Source organism: Pezoporus wallicus, unplaced genomic scaffold, assembly GCF_028554395.1.
Source record: "Pezoporus wallicus isolate ANWC-B61680 ecotype Strahan unplaced genomic scaffold, APGP_CSIRO_Pwel_v1 contig_13597, whole genome shotgun sequence".
Classification (NCBI taxonomy): domain Eukaryota; kingdom Metazoa; phylum Chordata; class Aves; order Psittaciformes; family Psittacidae; genus Pezoporus; species Pezoporus wallicus.
The window spans coordinates 5,087-24,547 of record NW_026640835.1 but is presented as its reverse complement, the minus strand read 5'-3'; the positions used below and the strand labels follow the sequence as shown (position 1 = coordinate 24,547).

General features: G+C 43.8%; 1 long non-coding RNA gene across 2 annotated transcripts; it reads left to right on the top strand.

The window, feature by feature from the left end:
* The first annotated feature begins 271 nt into the window (after window positions 1-271).
* Window positions 272-18,448, top strand: LOC130605412 (uncharacterized). 2 transcript variants are annotated; one of them, XR_008973687.1, is made up of 3 exons: window positions 272-363; window positions 6,891-7,008; window positions 17,918-18,448. It is a non-coding gene; the product is annotated as an uncharacterized LOC130605412 (long non-coding RNA). The 2 variants fall into 2 exon arrangements; XR_008973686.1 differs by lacking the exon at window positions 17,918-18,448 and having other exon boundaries at window positions 6,891-7,009.
* The last annotated feature ends 1,013 nt before the right edge of the window (window positions 18,449-19,461 follow it).

Here is a 19,461-nt window from a genome sequence, read left to right as displayed (position 1 = left end):
TGCAGCAGATAATTTGGGGGTTTTAGTATTTTTGCCACCACATGGTATCAGGACTGCTTGAATTTTGAGCTGTTTTTACTTTTCCATGCTAAGCTTGTCCTTTCATAGAGGGTGGGTGTTTCCTGAAGTTGCTTTTTGTTCTAATTCTGTCAGGCTTTCCTTTTTTCTCTTTGCTAAAAATGTTAAATTTTTCTTTGAGTTGTTTTGAATTAATACATGTAGGTAGTGTTAGGTGAACTTAGTTGGCTAAGATTTCTATTTGGTAGCTGAATTTTAAAAGTTTTGGATGATAACTTTCAGATTTTTTTTCCTGTCTTTTCAGGCCTCTGGATGGCAGACTGAAAAGAAATGCAATTTTAAGAGGTATGTTTCATGTAGCCCAAAATATTCCTGACTAGCATATATGCTAATATTCCTGACTAGCATATATGCTAATGATAAAGCCATTCCTTTGAGGAGGGGTCTCTTTGTCCTCTGTTTCTGAGAGTCTACTCTAATAAGTTTTCTTTGCTGGATCTCTGAAAGCTACTTTTTCAAACTGTTTCATTAGTGGCATGACTTTACTGAAGAGGACTGTAACATACTGCTTACCCTTCTGGTTGATAATGTTAACAAGATATTACCTTAGTAGAGAAAGTATAGTATGAATGAGGATACTTGACTGACACATCTCTACTCCTTTCCACCTCCTCCCATTGTGGATTTTCTTTAAATTGGGAATGTACTCCAAATACTTTTGTAGTTTCCTCTATTCCATTCCTTGGCTGAATACTTAGGCTATCAGGCACCGATATTGTTGCTAGCCTCAGTGTGTTATAACATAACATTATTTAGAACCAAAAAGAAGAAATACTAGTCTCTGCTCAAACCATAATTTTGTCATATTGGCTGGATATTTGGATCTGATTTTTGTTTCGGTTTTCATGTTCCATCTATTCAGAGGTCTGCCTCTTTTACTCCAGTGTTGATATGTTGTATCTGAATAATTCAGTGCTTTACAGCTGCTAGCAAAAGCACTCTCCTAGAAATTAAATTTGCTAGTTCTTATCAATTTCAGGATTCATTCAAGAAATTCTAGGGAAACTGTTCTCTTTCTTACAATTTGGAACAGATTTTAGAAAAATTGCCTCTTTCTCATTCTCACAGGACACTAGGTCTCATTCAATCTTTTTAGCACTCTCATTTTTCAAAATAAAACCTTTCCTTGTCTTCAGGATTGAGTCAGGTCTCTGAAACTTTAGAAGGTCTCCTTCTTTAAGTAGTCACAATGTAGTGTTCTGTGTGTTGTTTGTTTTTTTTTTCTTTTTTTGATTCTGTCTAAAGAATGTTTCCTAGTTAAAAGTACTTTTTGGGGTTAAAACCAGCTCTTCAGCTCATCACAGAACCGCTTCTTTCACTGGCTTGTAAGCTCTGTTTGCAAGGGTCCTAAAGAATGATCTAAGCTGCAAAGGGCTGATTTCTCACATTTCCTGCTTTTTTTTTTTCAGCAACTGGGGCACAAATTAATTTTAAAGAGGTATCTTCTATCTGAGAAGACCTTTGTAATTTAAAAAACATGAAATTAGAGTGGAGGGTAGCTTCCTCTCTTCCAGTAATGGATTTGAGGGTAGGGGATCATGTTATGACAATCGGTTCTCACTTACTGCTGGGTTAAGAGTAAGATGCTTCTGATCAAATGCTGTTATGCAGTAGATAAAGAATTTCAGACTGTTATTTACAGTACTTCTCAGTTTGCTTAAGACTTTCTGCTGTAGCAGATTGTTTAAGCAAGGAACTGAGTGGCAGAGCTAATGAAGCTTTGTGTCGTACAGATTTGCCTTGATTGGCTCTGACTTTTTTTTTTAAACAAGTTATGCTAAGATTTTTCTGTAACTTTCTACTAATTGCTACGAAACAATATTTTAGATAAAGGTTTGGTGGCAGCTGAAGTTTTGCTGTGTTCAGTGGTGTGAAAAATGCATTCAAAAGCAGAGGGTAAAACTGCAAATGTTCAAGTCCTGGTTCCTCCTGCCTGGCTGTTTGCTTTTATTTAAGAACATAAATATCTATGAGATTTGTCTGTGAACTTGACAACAATCATATGAAAGATTTACAAGTTATTGAGCATGCATCTTGTATGCACTGAGTAGTCACATAAGCATTGTTACTGAAGGAAGCCAAGCTAAAAACATCTTCAGTTAATATATGTTTGTATATGGGATGCCATCCAGAGGGACTTTGACAAGCTCGAAAAGTGGGCTCACATGAACCTCATGAAGTTCAACAAGGCCAAGTGCAAGGTCCTGCACCTGGGTTGGGGCAACTGCCAGGATTAATACAGGCTGGGGGATGAAGGGATTGAGAGTACCCCTGAGGAGAAGGACTTGGGTGTACTGGTGGATAAAAGATTGGATATGAACTGGCAATGTGCACTTGCAGCCCAGAAGGCCAACTGTATCTTGGGCTGCATCTAAAGAAGTGTGGCCAGCACGTCAAAGGAGATGATTCTCCCCCTCTGCTCTAGTGAGACCCCACCTTGGAGTACTGCGTCCAGCTCTGGAGTCCTCAGTACAGGAAAGATATTGACCTGTTGGAGAGGGTCTAGAGGAGGGCCACAAAAATGATCAGAGGGATGGAATACCTCATCCTTGAGGAAAGACTGAGAGAGTTTGGGTTGTTAAGACTGGAGATGAGAAGACTAGGGCCTTTCAGTGCTTAAAAGGGGCCTGCAAGAAAGATGGGGAGAGACCTTTTATCAGGGCCTCTTGTGACCAAAACAGCATTGTACCTGGTGCGCTGGAATGGGTTGCCCAGGGAGGTTGTAAATGCTCCATCCCTGGCAGTGTTCAAGGCCAGGTTGGACGAAGCCTTGGGTGAGATGGTTTAGTGTGATGTGTCCCTGCCCATGGCAGGGGTGTTGGAACTAGATGATCTTAAGGTCCTTTCCAACCCTAACTATTCTATGATTCTATCATCCTGCCAAATGCACCAAGTGTTATGAGAGAAATGCAGGTTAAGATCCGTCAGGGATGAGGCACAACACTCAGCAAAGTGAAAGCTCTCTTTAATGAAAGCATAGTGCTGCCATGGTGAGAGCTCTGGGACACTGATGCTAATCTAATAGGGACCCAACGAAGCAGAACCCTGTTAAGAAGTGAAGCACTGCAGGGGTGGATAATAACACTTGCAAAATATCCATTGCATATTGTGTATGCAATGACCTATTTTGCTCAGTAGCAATCTTACTGATGTAATGCAGGTGCTGTTGTCTGAATTCTGAGATGCACAGCTGGCCTTCATGGGTGGGTATGTGCAGATGAGGGGGAAGCAAACTATCCCAGGTTATCTTAACAACAAGAGAAGATGTGCTTGGGACTCTACGTACTCAGATGGGGGAGGCACTATCCTAGGTTACTGTAGCAAAGTTTTCTTGTGCCTTACAATCTCTGTACTTGTCTTGAGTACCCTGCCCCTGTTTCTACTTCTTCTGCGCTTCCTTTGTATATCTGAGTTCAGTCAGGAGCTCCTTGCTCATCCGTCCAGGCCTCCTGCCACCTTTCCTGGCTTTCCTACTTGTTGGAATGGACTTTTCTTAAGTTATATGGTTACAGGAAAAATACATTTGTGGTGCTTTTATAAAACCTGGTTTATTTTATATGATGTAAATGACTTGAACATTTGTTGGGTGGTAGGTCATGGAGTGCTAGAACTTTCTCACCAGAACACTCCTGTGGTTCAACTAACCCAGTACTCCATCTGAAGTTATAGATGTTAACAGATGCCATACAGGAATGTGCAAGAAATCTTGTGTTAAACATCTATTCACATGGGTAGTTTCTTCTTAAGTACGGTAGCTTTGTATCTTGAATCATCAGTGTTTAACTTTCATAAATACACTAGTGTGGTGGGTTGTCCCTGGTCAACACCAACCCAGCCTCTTGCTCACTCCCCTCTCCCACAGGACAAGGAGTAAATAGAGGGATCAAGATAATTACAGTTTAATAAGGAAAGACAAAGCTGTATGCGCAAGCAAAGCAAAAAGAGGTATTAATTCACTATTTCCCATCAGCAGGCAGATGTTTAGCCACTTCCTGGGAAGAAGGGCCTCAGCACACATAATAGTTGCTTGGGAAGACAAATGCCATAACCACAAATACCCCCAATTCCTCCTCATTTCTCTGATCATTTAATGCTGAGTATGATGTCATATGGTATAGAATATCCCTTTGTTCGTTTGGGGTCAGCTGTTATCAACACTTTTAGCTATGAATACAAAGGGCAGCACCATGCAGGCTGCTATGAAGAAAGTTAACTCTATCTCAGTACAGTTAGTCAGGATTATTTAATGGGAGATGATATAATTCAGTTTGCAATATGTGCTTTCCTCTTATGTGATACAGAACAGATCTGAGAAATCCCTAAATACATGTTTCCTAATGATTTGTTGTTTACTCTTCTTAATTTTAATTTCTCATTTAAGGTGGTAATTTGATTCCACTAATTTCTTCTTTTTGTATCTCAGGAGTTATAATGGGTTTACATGTCAAGATTTTGGTAGCAGGGGGGCTACAGGGGTGGCCTCTGTGAGAAGAGATCAGCAATTGCCCCCATGTCAGACAGAGACTGCTTCAGACATCTCCAAAACAGACCCACCACTAGCTAAACCTGAGCCAGTCAGCAAAGTTGGTGGCCCCTCTGTGACAACATATCTAAGTAAGGGCAAAAAATGCTGCACAGCAGCTGTGAGGAAGAGGAGTGAGGAAAACGTGAGAGAAATAACCCTGCAGACACCAAGGTCAGTGAAGAAGGAGGGAGAGGAGGTGTTCCAGGTGCAGGAGCAGAAATTCCACTGCAGCCTGTGGAGAAGACCATGGTGAAGCATACTGTCCCCCTGCAGGCTATGGAGGACCATGTTGGAGCAGATATCCAGCCTGCAGCCTGTGGAGGACCCCACGGTGGAGCAGGCTTCTGGCAGGAACTGTGGTCCATGGGGGACCCACACTGGAGCAGAAGAAGAGTGTGAATAGGAATGAGAGGCAGAGATGAAACCTTATGAACTGACAGCAACCCCCTTTCTCCATCCCCCTGCACTGCTCAGGACAGATGGGAGGAGATAGACCTGGAAAAAGGCAGGAATGGGAGAAAGGTGGTTTTAGTTTTGTTCTTATTTTTCACTATCCTACTCTGTTATTGTCAATAAATTAATTTATTTTCCGTAAGTTGAATCTGTTTTGCCCGTGATCACAGAATCACAGAATGGTTGAGGTTGGAAAGGACAACCAGGGGTCATCTAGTCCAACCTCTCTGCTCAAGCAGGGTCACCTAGAGCACATTACTAGCAATGATATCTGCCAGCTCCCTCAGCACTCATGGGTTCATCCTATTGGGGCCCATGGACTTGTGGATGTCAGATTTGTCTGATCTTTAACCCAGTCCTCCTCAACCAAGGGAAAGACTTCCTTTCTTCAGACCTGCTCCCTGGTCTCCTGGGTCAGGGATTTCTGAGGGCTGGCCTCGGCACTGAAGACTGAAGCAAAGAAGGCATTCAGTATCTCTGCCTTCTTTGTATCCTCTGTCACCAGGGTCCATTCTCCATTCATTAGCAGGCCCATGTTTTCCTTAGCTTTCCTCTTATTAATGATGCATTTGAAGAAGCCCTTTTTGTCCTTGACATCCTTAGCCAGATACAATTTCAAATGGGCCTTGGCTCTCCTTGTCACATTTCTTCATACTCTGACAGCATCCCTATATTCATCTCAAGCAGCTTGTCCCTGCTTCCACCTCCTGTATGTCTCCTGCTTGTCTTTGAGTTTTGACAGGACTTTCTTGTTCATTCACACAAGTCTCCTACCCCCATTGCTCATTTTCTTGTCCATGGGGAATGAGCCTGGAGGAAGTGATTCTTGAATATAAACCAGCTCTCTTAGACCCCTCTTTTTTCTAGGGCCCATTCCCATGGGATTCTTCCCAGAAGGTTCCTGAAGAGGCTAACGTTAGCTTTCATGAAGTTGAGGATTTCGGTCTTACTTATTGCCCTGTTTCTTCCTTGCATGATATTGAACTCCATGATCTCATGGTCACTGGAGCCCAGGCTGCACCCAACTTTCACATCACCAACCATTCCTTCCTTGTTTGTTAGTGTAAGGTCCAGCGGCACACCTTTCCACATTGGTTCCTCCATCACCTGTATCAGAAAGTTACCATCAGTACTTTCTAGGAACTTCCTGTATGTTAAAGCCCTCATCTACTTCATCCTCCTGATCAGGTGATCTGTAGCAAACACTCACAACAGTATCACCCTTGCTGGTCTGCCCTTTAATCCTGACCCATAAGCTCTCAACTCATCATCCACCCTGAGACAGAGCTCCAGCTACTCCAGGTGTCTGTGCACATAAAGGGCAAATCCACCACCTTGTCTTCCTGGTCTGGTTTTCCTAAAAAGCGTGTCAACATTCCAGTCGTGAGCTATCCCACCGCGTCTCTGTAATTGCATTGAGATCAAAGCCCTGTGACTGCACATGGATCTCTAGTTCTTCCCGATTGTTTCCCATACTACATGCATTGCTATACAAGCACTTAAGTATTCAAGCATGTCAGTTTCCCTGGAGGGGTGCAAAAGGATACCCCATAGTAATGTCCTGTAGGCACTTCCTTGGCTGAATGCACTTGCTGGAGATATGCCAGCTCAAGCCTTGTTTTGCTGTGTGTGTGGTCTCAATAACTCACCCCTTAGTACTCAAAATATATACATATACAAGAGCCTGAAACTATCTACATGAGCATATCTTTAAGGTGAATTATAATTGCTCATTTATTCCGAAACTGCTTTTATCTCATCAGTAAATCTGAGTTGCTATGTAATGTGTGGGTGATTTTTTTTTTTGTTGTTTGTTTTTTGTTTTTTTTTACAGATACCAAAGATGATGACTAGAAAGATTAAGCTTTGGGACATTAATGTCCATATAACCTGTCATTTATGCAATGGATACCTGATTGATGCCACTACTGTAACGGAATGCTTACATACTTGTAAGTAGGAATATAATGCTGTGAGTAAGCTAAAACAGTTTCTTTACTTGATGTGCTAGATGTTTTAACAGTTTTAGCTGAAGTTTAAAGTTTTACTGTGTACCAGCTAGAATAATGCAGGCTCTGCTATGCAGTTATAATTTTTCAACAAAAATATATTGTTTTGTGAGACAAGAAGAACAAACTTGAAACCATATATAGTAAATGGTAATGTATATGTTTAGGAATGTAGTTTTTCTGCTGAATATTGGAAGAGATATGGCATGCTTTACAGAGATATGATGTTTCAGATTTCCCAGAGATAATTTTTTCCAGTGCATCTAATTTCTAGATGCTGTTCATCAGCTTTAATGTATTTGCTTTTCTTGGTTTGCTTATCACTCCTTTTTTAGCTCATTCTTCAGTCACTTCCCCATTTGCTACAAATATCAAGCTCCTTGGTGTTCTGTTTGAAGTAGCACATTTAGAAATTTAATTAGGCTTTTGCTATGTTTTGTTCCAAATTCTGTAATGCTGCCATTAAATATTAAAATTAGTCTTGCTAGAGGGTTGCTTTTTCATTGTTGTAAAATGCATTTATTTATTTGCAACCCTAAAACATGCACTGCAAGCAACTGTGCTCAGTTTACATAGGCCATGCAATTTCTCAGGAATGCATTCTCAGACCAAACCTATGGAGTGTCTTGTGGAATGTCCCTTATTATAAATTTATGTTTTCAGAAATTTTGTTGCTTTTGGATTCATCCTTAAACTTATGTTATTAATTCTGAGGGGAGACATACCATTGTAGTATGGGTGGAAGGGTGGAGACCAGCTTTTTAAAGAATACCTATAGGGAAAGTAGAGTTTTCCCACTTTGTTTCTTCATTTCACAGAATCACAGAATTGTTAGGGTTGGAAGGGACCTCTGGAGATCATCCAGTCCAACCCCCCTTCCAAGGTAGGGCCACCTAGAGCAGGTTACACAGGAACACATCCAGGTAAGTTTTGAATGTCTCCAGAGAGGGAGACTCCACGACCCTCCTGGGCAGCCTGTTCCTGTGCTCTGCCACCCTCAATGTAAAGAAATTCTTCCTCATGTTGAGGTGAAACTTTTTGTGCTTTAGTTTATGGCCAGTGCTCCTCATCCTGTCACTGGGCACCACTGAAAAGAGTCTGGCACCATCCTCCTGGCACTCGCCTTTCAGGTATTTATATGTATTAAGGAGGTCCCCCTCTCAGTTTTCTCCAGACTAAACAGGCCCAGCTCCTGCAATCTCTCCTCATAAGATGCTTCTGACCCTTAATCATCTTCCTGGCCCTCTGCTGGACCCTCTCCAGTAGCTCCTTGTCTTTCTTTCACTGAGGGGCCCAGAACTGGACACAGTACCCCAGATGTAGCCTCACCAGGGTTGAGTAGAAGCAGAGGATCATCTCTCTCAATCTACTGGCCACACTCCTCCCAATGCACCCCAGGATACTATTGGCCCTCCTGGCCGCAAGGGCACACTGCCGTCTCATAGTCAACTTATCATCCACCAATACTCCCAGGTCCTTCTCAGCAGAACTGCTCTCCAGTAGGTCAGCCCCCAACCTGTACTGGTACTTGGAGTTCTTCCTCCCCCAGGTGCTCTCTGCTCATCCATGCCCCCTTTGCCTGATTTTTCATCATGGGGATATAACCCTACACTTGCCCTTGTTGAACCTCATTAGGTTTCTCTCTGCCCAATTCTCCAACCTAGCAAGGTTTTGCTGAATGGCAGCACAGCTTTCAGGCATATCAGCCATTCCCCCCAGCTTTGTATCATCAGCAAACTTGCTGAGGGTACGCTCTAGCCCTTCATCCCAGTCACTGATAATCAAGGTAAATAAGACCGGACCCAGTACTGATCCCTGGGGAACACCACTGACTACAGGCCTCCAACTGGATTCTACTCCACTGATCACAACTCTCTGAGCTCTGCCATTCAGCCAGTTTTCGATCCACCTCACTGTCCATTCACCTAACTCATGTTTCCTAAGCTTGCCTACGAGAATGTTACGGGAGACAGTGTCAAAGGCCTTGCTGAAGTCGAGGTAGGTTGTGGCGTATCACGACACAGACTCAAGTTGATGAGGAGACTCAAATCCAACTTTATTACAATCAAGCCCTTTTTATCCCCTTGTTCGGTACTTTCCCAACCTGCACAAGCATGCCATGTTCAATCTCATTGGCCCTTGTAAAAATCCCCAGGTAAATAGTCCAGTCACAATGCTGAGCACACGTTGTCCAGATGGTGACAGTTTCACCCTGCCATCTCAGACCTGCTCACAACCCCCACATCCGGCCTCCAACTGAGACTCCCCACCACAACAACATCCTGGCCCATCCCCCCAAGTCTTGCTTGTTTTCCTTTCCCCTCCTTCAACATTCCAACTTACCGCCCCAGGGCTTGTTAAGCACCAAGGCCTCAGAGCTCATTCCCAGACTGTTTTTCATGCAAATCTTATCACCTTCACTCCCCACAGTAGGTAACATCCACTGTTCTTCCCTCATCAACCCATCCTGCCGTGTCATCATAGAAGATTGGTCAAGCAATATTTACTCTTGGTGAATCCACGCTGACTACTTCTGAAGACCTTTACTTTTACATGCTTGGTGATGACCTCCAGAATGACCTGTTCTTAGCAGTAAAGACTGAGGCAAAGGTGGCATTCAGTAATTCCGCCTTCTCTGTGTCTTCTATTACCAGGACACTCATCTGATTCAGCAGCAACCCCACATTTTTCCTTATCTTCCTTTTGCTGCTAATATACTTGTAGAAATGATGCGTGGATTGACTCCACAACTCGTTAAAGTTGTAAAGTAGGTATGCTTTTTATTCAGCGCTGAGACACACAGGGATAATTCCTCAAAGTCAGGCGTACCTCAGTGTTGTTTCCCTCTACATTTATTCTCTAAAGTTATATATATTCATAAGGTTGCACAATACGCCTATACATATTCATATCCTATCCCCGCTTCGTATTATAATGAGTTAGAAGGTCCTTTGCGCCTGTGCAGTGCCCCCTCTGGTCATGGGCAGGGGTCTCAAGATGAAGTAAATGAGTCTTCCTCCTCTGGGTAGGGGTCTTCAAGATGAAGTAAATGAGTCTTCCTCTTCTTGAACTTTTCACCTTTTAGTCTTCACATATGGCCTTAGGGTTTGGTCAGTGTCCCAGCCATAAACCATCTGCTTCTCCCCCTTCAGGCATCTGCTTTTCCTTATCAGTTTCTGCTTATCAGTAGAATCAGGCCTCTGCTTTTCCTTGTCAATAGAACCAGGTGTCTGCCTTTCCTTATCAATGGTTAGTGCCTTTGTTCTGCTTAGTAGGCATGATAGGTACAGACAACACTTTTGTTTAAGCAATCGAATTCCTCTAACCCGCTTGTACAACCCCCCTGTACAACCCCCCTGTACATTGGTTAACCCTGTATCAGAAACCCTTCTTGTTGTCCTTGATGTCCGTTGGTAGAATCAAACCCAGGTGGGCCTTGGCCTTCCTTGGCGCATCCCTGCATACCCTAACAGTGTTCCTATAGTCCTCCCACTTGGCCTGTCCCTTTTTCCACATCCCATACATTTCTTTCTTGCATTTGAGATTGTGGGTAAATAGGGGAAATTAGAGACCACATTCCTCCAGTCCCCCAAAGTTATAACACTAAGGAAACCTTAGGGTAAAATGCAGCTGATATTTCCAAGGTGGGATGCAGTTGGCATGCATGGAAACTACCCAGTGATAGTTCCCCAGGCAACCCTGCAAACATGGCATATGCTAAGAGAAACTGAATGAAGGGTGGAGTGGAGTGAAGGCCCCATAGCCAGGCTCTATTATACTCCCTGCAGGAGTGGGAACTTGAAGGCACCATGTACTGATAAACCACACAGCAGCTACCAAACAAGGAAACTAGATTTGTATTTTTAAAAGCAAGAGAATTTTGCACCAATCAGTAACAAAACCATGTATGACTAGAGTCACTCCAGCTCCATAGGCATGTAGTTAAAAAATTGAAACTTGCGTTACTATTGAAAAGCCTGGACAGATACAAGGGCCTCCTACAAGGTCAGGATGAACAGCACTGGTGAACAAGGAACCCATAGCGGGAGAGGAGGCTTTGCCCTTGTGTAGGCGGATTAAGAAACAGGGATAACAAATTCGTAATCAGGAAAGACTATCCTTGAAGCCTGGTACATCCTGGAAGTACATGGACATCATTGACATGGCTTCATGCGTCAGCAAGACATGATGTGTCCTTTTGATGAAAATGATGTAACTTTATGCAAATTAACTGACCACCCTGTACATAGTGGGAGGGTTACAGGTTACAGGGAGTTACTAACCTGAATCAAATTGTATAAGTATGTGAAATTAGGAAAGGGAAAGGAGGGAAGACTCCATTGTAACTTCTGGGATCAGTCAACAGGCTGAACCTGTCTTCTCCCCCATAGGGACGCCTATTGGGTAAGAAGTTTATCTTATGTGTGCTAAATAACTAACTCACACTATCTGTTATGAGTGACTATAGTCTGGTTGTATGTCACTTCAAGTTTGTTTTTACAGACAGTTCCTATCACCAACAATCTCTGAACCTTATCCTGTCATGAACTTGTATTTTGTATAATTCAAATCTTCAGACGAAGTCTGTTTTGTCTAAGGGATTTGACTTGGTGACACTGTCGGTGGGGGTCCCTGAATAGGTCAGTTGAGTCACTCTCTGATTTGGTGGGCTGTCCAGTACGCAGGCAGGCTGGTTGGGCACAAGGTTCTTGTCTTTCTTGGGAAACTGGCAGGCTGAATGGGATGCTGGAAGGGCTGGTCAGTCACAATGGTCTCATCTTGGGAAACTGGAAGGCTGGTCAAATATAAAGTGTTCGAGGACCCCTCCCTTGTAATGTGACAGTATTTGCGTGCAGGACAAATTTGGACAGGAAGGTGCAAGCTCCCTAACATACCTTGTCCACTGGCCTAAGGTGACCACCCGTTTTGGGACAGAGATTCACTAGGAGCTACCTGCTCAACCATGCCCTCTTTGCCTGATTTTTCATCATGGGGATATACTGGCCTTGAGCTTGGAGGAAGTGGTGCTTAAATATTAGCTAGCTCTCTTGGACTCCCTTCTTTTCTAGAGCCCTATCCCATGGGATTCCTCTAAGTAGCTCTTTGAAGAGGTTGAATTTAGCTCTCCAGAAGTTTAGGGTTCTAGTCCTGCTTCCTGCTTTGCTTCCCCCATGCAAGATCCTGAGTTCCACCATCTCATGATCTCTACAGCCAAGACTTCCCCCGACCTTTAAGTTTTGAACCAGTTCCTCCTGATTTGTTAGTACAAGCCTTTCTAGTTTGTGACTGTCATGGTTTAACCCCACCTGGCAAATAAGTACCACAGCTGATGGCTCACTCCCCCTGCCACCCCTCAACTGGGATGGGGAGGAGAATCGAGAAAAGAAAGTAAAACAAAAAAAATAAAGCCCACAGGTTGAGAAAAGAACAGTTTAACAATTAAAATAAAGTACAATATAATACAAATAATGCTACTAATAATGAAAAGGGAAATAAGGAGAGAGATCTAAAACTAAAGGGGGGGGGAACCAAAACACAAAAAAACAGCATAACAAGAGTGATGGACAATGCAGTTTCTCACCACCCACCAACCAATACCTAGCCCAACCTGAGCAGCGATCCAGGCCTTCTGGGTAACTGCCCACAGTTTCTATACTGGGCATGATGTGCTGTGGTATGGAATACCCCTTTGGCTAGTTTGGGTCAGGTGTCCTGTCTCTGCTTCCTCCTGGCTTCTTGTGCCCCTCCTCACTGGCAGAGCATGTGAGACTGAAAAGTCCTTGATTAGGGTAAGCATTACTTAGCAACAACTAAAACATTGGTGTGTTATCAGCACTGTTCTCAGACTAAAGTCGAAAACACATGTCATGGTGTAGGCCCAGTTGGTAACTCAGAACCACGCAGCCGCTTGCTCACTCCCCCTCCCCACCTTCCTCCCCCCACTCCCGAAGGGATGGAGAGGAGAATCGAAAGAATATAACTCCCATGGGTTGAGATAAGAACAGTCCAGTAACTAAGGTATAAAACAAAACCACTACTGCTACCACCAATAATAATAATGATAAGGGAAATAACAAGGGAAGAGTATACAACCGCTCACCACCTGCCAACTGATACCCAGCCTGACCCAAGCATTGATCTAGCCCTTCCAGGTAACTGCCCCCAGTTTCTATACTGGGCATGACGTGCCATGGTATGGAATACCTCTTTGGCTCGTTTGGGTCAGGTGTCCTGTCTCTGCTTCCTCCTGGCTTCCCCTCCTCCCTGGCAGAGCATGAGACTCAGAAAGTCCTTTGTCAGAGTAAACATTACTTAGCAACAACTAAAACCATCGGTGTTATCAGTGCTGTTTCCAGGCTGAAAGTCAAAACCACAGCACTGCACCAGCTGCTAAGGAGAAAAATAACTGTTACAGCTGAACCCAGGACACTGGAGAACAGAAAGCTGCGCGGAGACCTCATAGCAGCCTTCCAGTATCTGAAGGGGGCCTGCAAGGATGCTGGGGAGGGACTCTTCATCTGTGACTGTAGTGATAGGACAAGGGGTAATGGGTTTAAACTTAAACAGGGGAAGTTCAGGTTAGATATAAGGAAGAAGTTATTTTCTGTGAGGGTGGTGGGGCACTGGAATGGGTTGCCCAAGGAAATTGTGAATGCTCCATCCCTGGCAGTATTCAAGACCAGGTTGGATGGAGTCTTGGGCGACATGGTTTAGTGTGAGGTTCCCCTGCCCATGGCAGAGGGGTTGGAACTAGATGATCTTAAAGTCCTTTCCAACCCTAACCATTCTACGATTCTACGGATGGCATCTACCTGGACTTCTGTAAGGCCTTTGATATAGTCCCCCACAACATTTTTGGTGCAAAATTGGAGATATGGGTTTGATGGATGGCCTGTTAGATGGGTAAGGAATTAGCTAGATGGCCACATCTGAAGAGTTGCAGTCAGTGGATCAATGTTCAAGTGGAAATTAGAAACAAGTGGGATCCCTCAGGGGTCAGTATTGGGACCAGTACTATTCAGTATTTTCATTAGTGACATAAACAGTGGGATTGAATGCACCCTCAGCAAGTTTGCAGACAACCAAGCTGAATGGTGCAGTTGATTTTCTAGAGGGAAGGGATGCTATCCAGAGTGACCTTGACAGGCTTGAGGAGTGGGCTCCTGCCAACCTTATGAAGTTGAACAAGGCCAAGTGTAAGGTCCTGCACCAGGTCAGTGCAATCCCCAATATCAATACAGGCTGGGGAATGAATGGATTGAAAGCAGCCCTGCAGAGAAGGACACAGAAATTCCAGTGGACTAAAAACTGGACATGAGCTGACAATGTGTACTTGCAGCCCAGAAAGCAAATTTTATCCTGGGCTACATGAAAAGAAGCGTGGCCTGCAGGTCAAGGGAGGTGATTCCCCCTCTACTCCACTCTCATGAGACCCCACCTGGTGTACCAAGTCCAGCTCTGACCCTAGTGCAAGAAAGACATGGACCTGTTAGAGCCAGTCCAGAGGAGGGTCACGAAAATGATCAGAGTGCTGCAACACCTCTTCTATGAAGAAAGTCTGAGAGAGTTGGGGTTTTTCATCCTGGAGAAGAAAACAATTTTAATGAACATTTTTTATGACTGTTCTCAGTTCAGACAAGTGATGCATTGTAGATATGGTAAGAAAATTATAACTAGTTGGACTCTTCCTAACAAAACATGGCTAGATTTGGAACACGGTTCCATTCCCAAAGTTACTAGAACAGCATTTCAAATAGTTCAGTAGCATATGTAGCATATTTTAGTCTTCAGCTTTCACAAAGGATGTTACAGACACTGCATGCCATTAAGATACCTAGCCAATCTGCTGTTTATCATGGATGCACGTAGAAAAAAATGTGCTATGATAATAAACCTTTGGCAAAAGAGTAATTTCTTTTTCCTCAAGTCAGATGCTTTGAATCATTTTATTCAAATGCAATTTAACTTTTCACTTTCACAAAATACACTACAATAGACTTCAATAAGAAAATTAAACAAGGAAAGGTCTTTAGTATAGATATATGTCGTGGTTTATACCCTAGCCAGACAGCTTGTTTACTCACTCCCAGTGAGTGGTGCCAGGCTGAGAGCAATCGAGGCCGCCCCCCCCCCCCCCCAGGCTCTCCCCTTCCCTGCTCCCGTGAGGGATGGGGAGGAGGATTGAAAGGGTGCAACTCCCACGGGTTGAGACGAACAGTCCAAAAACCAATGTACAACACAAATCACCACCGCTACCACCTCCGACAACAATGATAAGAGAAAATAACAAGGGAAGAGAATACAATACCACTTGCCGAGAAACGAGTCCGACCCAGAAGCCTGTGTCCCTCTGGGTAACTCCCAGTTACCCCCCACACCGGGCATGATGTGCTGTGGTATGGAATACCTCTTTGGCTAGCCTGGGTTAGGCGCCCCGTCTCTGCTTCCTCCCAGCTTCCCCTCCTCCCTGGCAGAGCATGAGCCTCACAAAGTCCTTGGTCAGGGTAAACATCACTTAGCAACAACCGAAAACATCGGTATCACCAGCACTGTTCCCAGGCTGAAAGTCAAAACACAGCACTGCACCAGCTACCAAGAAGGAGAAAAATGACTGCTACTGCTGAACCCAGGACAATATAAAAACTTTTAAAATGGATACTACAGAGCAGCATGCTTTTAGAACTGTTTCTAAGTCTATACACGGCCATATGTTTGCTTCAAAGAAAAATAATTCCCTCATTTTAACCAGTACTATTATTTCACTTATAATTATACATGACAGTATTAAGTGTTTTCCTGACCTTAAGTTCTAAACGAACTCCAGCTCAAACTTCAGAAATAAAAAAGTTATCTAAATTATATATTTTTATTATTATTAAAAAAGCTTAAAAATCTTTTCCTTAAACAGCGATTCCTTTAATTTTAGACAGCCTTACAACAGCCCTCATGTTATAAAGCAAGTGAACTGTAGCTATAGCGCCATATACCTCTCAGACATGATGATATGTTTGAATAAACAGCAGTTAAAGCCAAAAAGGTCACTACACTTGCTTTCCTTATATATTGCATTTCCATAGTAAAGTTTAAATTTATGTTGCTGGTAGGAGTTATTATTGGACCAGTCCTAGTAATTTTGCCCACTAAGTTCAGATCTTGCATTACAGTCTGCTCCAGTGGTATATACTACCAGATCCAATTGTAAGGGTAAGTCATTTTTCTCCTTCTTAGTAGCTGGTGCAGTGCTGTGGTTTTGACTTTAGGCCAGGGAACAACACTGATAACACTGATGTTTTTAGTTGTTGCTAAGTAATGTTTAATCTGACCAAGGACTTTCTGAGTCTCATGCTCTGCCAGGGAAGAGGGGAAGCCAGGAGGAAGCAGCGACAGGACACCTGACCCAAAATAGCCAAAGAGGTATTCCATACCACAGCATGTCATGCCCAGTATAGAAACTGGGGGCAGTTACCTGGAAGGGCTAGATCACTGCTCGGGGTCCAGCTGGGAATCTATTGGCGGTAGTGAGCGGTTGTATTCTCTTCCCTTGTTATTTCCCTTATGATTATTATTATTGGTGGTAGCAGTAGTGGTTTTGTGTTATACCTTTGTTACTGGACTGTTCTTATCTCAACCCATGGGAGTTATATTCTTTCGATTCTCCTCCCCATCCCTCCGGGAGCGGGGAGAGAAAGGTGGGGAGGGGGAGTGAGCAAGCGGCTGCGTGATTCTGAGTTACCAGCTGAGCCTACACCATGACATCTGTTTTCGACTTCAGTCTGAGAACAATGCTGATAACACACCAGTGTTTTAGTTGTTGCTAAGTAATGCTTACCCTAATCAAGGACTTTTCAGTCTCTCATGCTCTGCCAGTGAGGAGGGGCACAAGAAGCCAGGAGGAAGCAGAGACAGGACACCTGACCCAAACTAGCCAAAGGGGTATTCCATACCACAGCACGTCATGCCCAGTATAGAAACTGTGGGGAGTCACCCAGAAGGCCCAGATCGCTGCTCGGGTCAGGCTGTCTGACTGCCATGACTATTCAAATATGATGGAGAGTAGCTTGACAACTACATTAGCCAATTCTCTCAGGACCTTCGAGTGCATTTCATTGGGTCACATGGACTTGTGTATGTTGAGGTTCCTCAGGTGGTCTTGAACCTGAACTTCTCCTACGAAGTGAGGGACTTCTTTCCCTCAGTCCCTGCCTTGATATTCAGGGGCTTGAAAGATGTGGGAAGAGAGGTTACCATTGATAACTGAGGCACAAAAATTTTTGAGTACCTCAGCCTTCTCCATGTCGGTTGTCACTATTTCCCATGTCTTATTTATCAGAGTGTGTAATTTTCCTTAATTTTCTTTTCTGGCCAACATACCCATAGAAGCCATTTTTATTATTCTTTGCATCTTTTGCCAAATTCAGATCCAGCTGCACCTTAGCTTTCTTGGTCCCATGCCTACACATCCAGGCAGCATCACTATATTCTTCCCAGGCTACATGTCTCTGCTTCCACTGCCTACGTATTTCTTACGCTTTAGTCTTACTAGGATGTCTTTACTCAGCCATGTCAGTCTCTTGCCTTCCTTGTCCGATTTCTTACATGTGGGAATTGAGAGCACTTTTGCTCTAAGAAAAATGTCCTTGAAGAGCTGCCAGCTCTGTTCAGCTCCTTTGTCCTTGAAGGCAGTTTCCTAGGTCACATCCAGTAATTCCTTAAACAACTGAATGTTTGCTCTCCTAAGACTCTGGCCCATATCCCTCAAGATTGTGAATTTCACCAGGGCATGATCACTGCAGCCCAGGCTGCCACCCATCTTAACTTCTCTGATTATTTCCTCTCTGTTGATGAGCATCAGGTCCAGGAACCCTTCTCCTCTAGCTGGGCTTTCTTCTATCACCTGGATTAAGAACTTATCCTTGACGCACACCAAGAATCTACTGGACTGCTTACATCTTGCTGTGCTGCTTTTCCAGCAGATGTCAGGGTGACTGAAATCCACCAGCAGGATCAGAGCCTGTGAGCGTGATGTTTCCCGTAGTTGAAGTAAGAACGCTTCATCAACAGTATCAACCCTTAGGCTATACCACTGGCCTGCAGGTGGATTTCATACTGCTGATCACAACCCTTTGAGTCTGGCAGTCATTTTTCTGTCCACTTATCTCGTTCCTACCTCAATAGTTTGTCTGTGAGGCTTTTATGGGAGACAAATCCCTTATTGATTCCACACGTATTTGCCCCTGTAGGGAGAGATCTGAGAAACATGAATCCATTTATATGTCAGGGAGCAGTTAGGGCCAGTTGCTCCCTGCAGGAATGGGGAAGTTGTGCACAAATAACAGCTAGCAAGGCTGGGGGCTTGCCAGCCAGACCCCAGCCAAACAGTACCCAAACAGTACCCAAACAAGGCAGAGCCGGACATCATAGCCAGGTTCAACAAAGAGCTTACATCATCAGGGAAGTTCATGGTGATGAGGCCCTTAGGGTCTTGAGTGTGGGGTCACCAAGGCATGGGCTATGCAAATGTTATGCTGTACAGTTTTAAACCAGTACTTATTCTGTCACTGTTCCTTAAAGCTACTAATACCAACTGTAATTTTCCAGCCGATTGTTTTGGGTATTGTCGTACAGTTTTCTTTATTTTTACAAGTCTGATTCATTATTTCTACCATTCTGGATTATTGTGGGTGGTAGGATGTTGTCGTGGAACCCAGGACAGATGTATGCAGTCTTTGTTTAATTCCCAGGTTACTCATTAAAAGGCTTGAGTTCTTTCACTTACAAAAGTCCATCCTGATCTGATCCTTTCTCTGTGGATGTTCTATACCTACAGATAATTTCCTTAAATGGAAGGTTTACAGTTACAGAGTCTGTGTTCCTTTTAGGGGACAAAGTTTCAGCCTATCCTGAAAAGATACCTCTGATGACAAGGTGTCATTGATTAACCCAGCCAACAGCTGAACACCACAGGCACTCCCTCACCCTTTGCCCTCGCCCAGTGGGATGGGGGAGAGAATTGGAAGGGTAAAAGTGAGAAAACTCATGCATTGAGATAAAGACAATTTAATAATTAAAAAAGGGACACACACACACACAACACACCACAAAGAGAGGGGAAGCCCCCCATCCCCCCAACCGAAGAAAAACAAATAATGCAAAAGGAAACAATTGCTCACCACCAACCGACCAATGCCCAGACAGACCCTGAGCAATGGCAGCCCCTGCCAACCTCCATCCACCCTGTTTTATTGCTGAGTACAATGCCTGTCATGTTAAGGGGGGCGGTTACTTCCGTAAGATTTTACTCCAGGGGATTTTACCCCCTTACATTTATGTTGGGTCTGTCAACATCCTAGGAAAGGTGAGACCCTTGATCCCGATTAGCCTGCCAGAGCCCTCTAC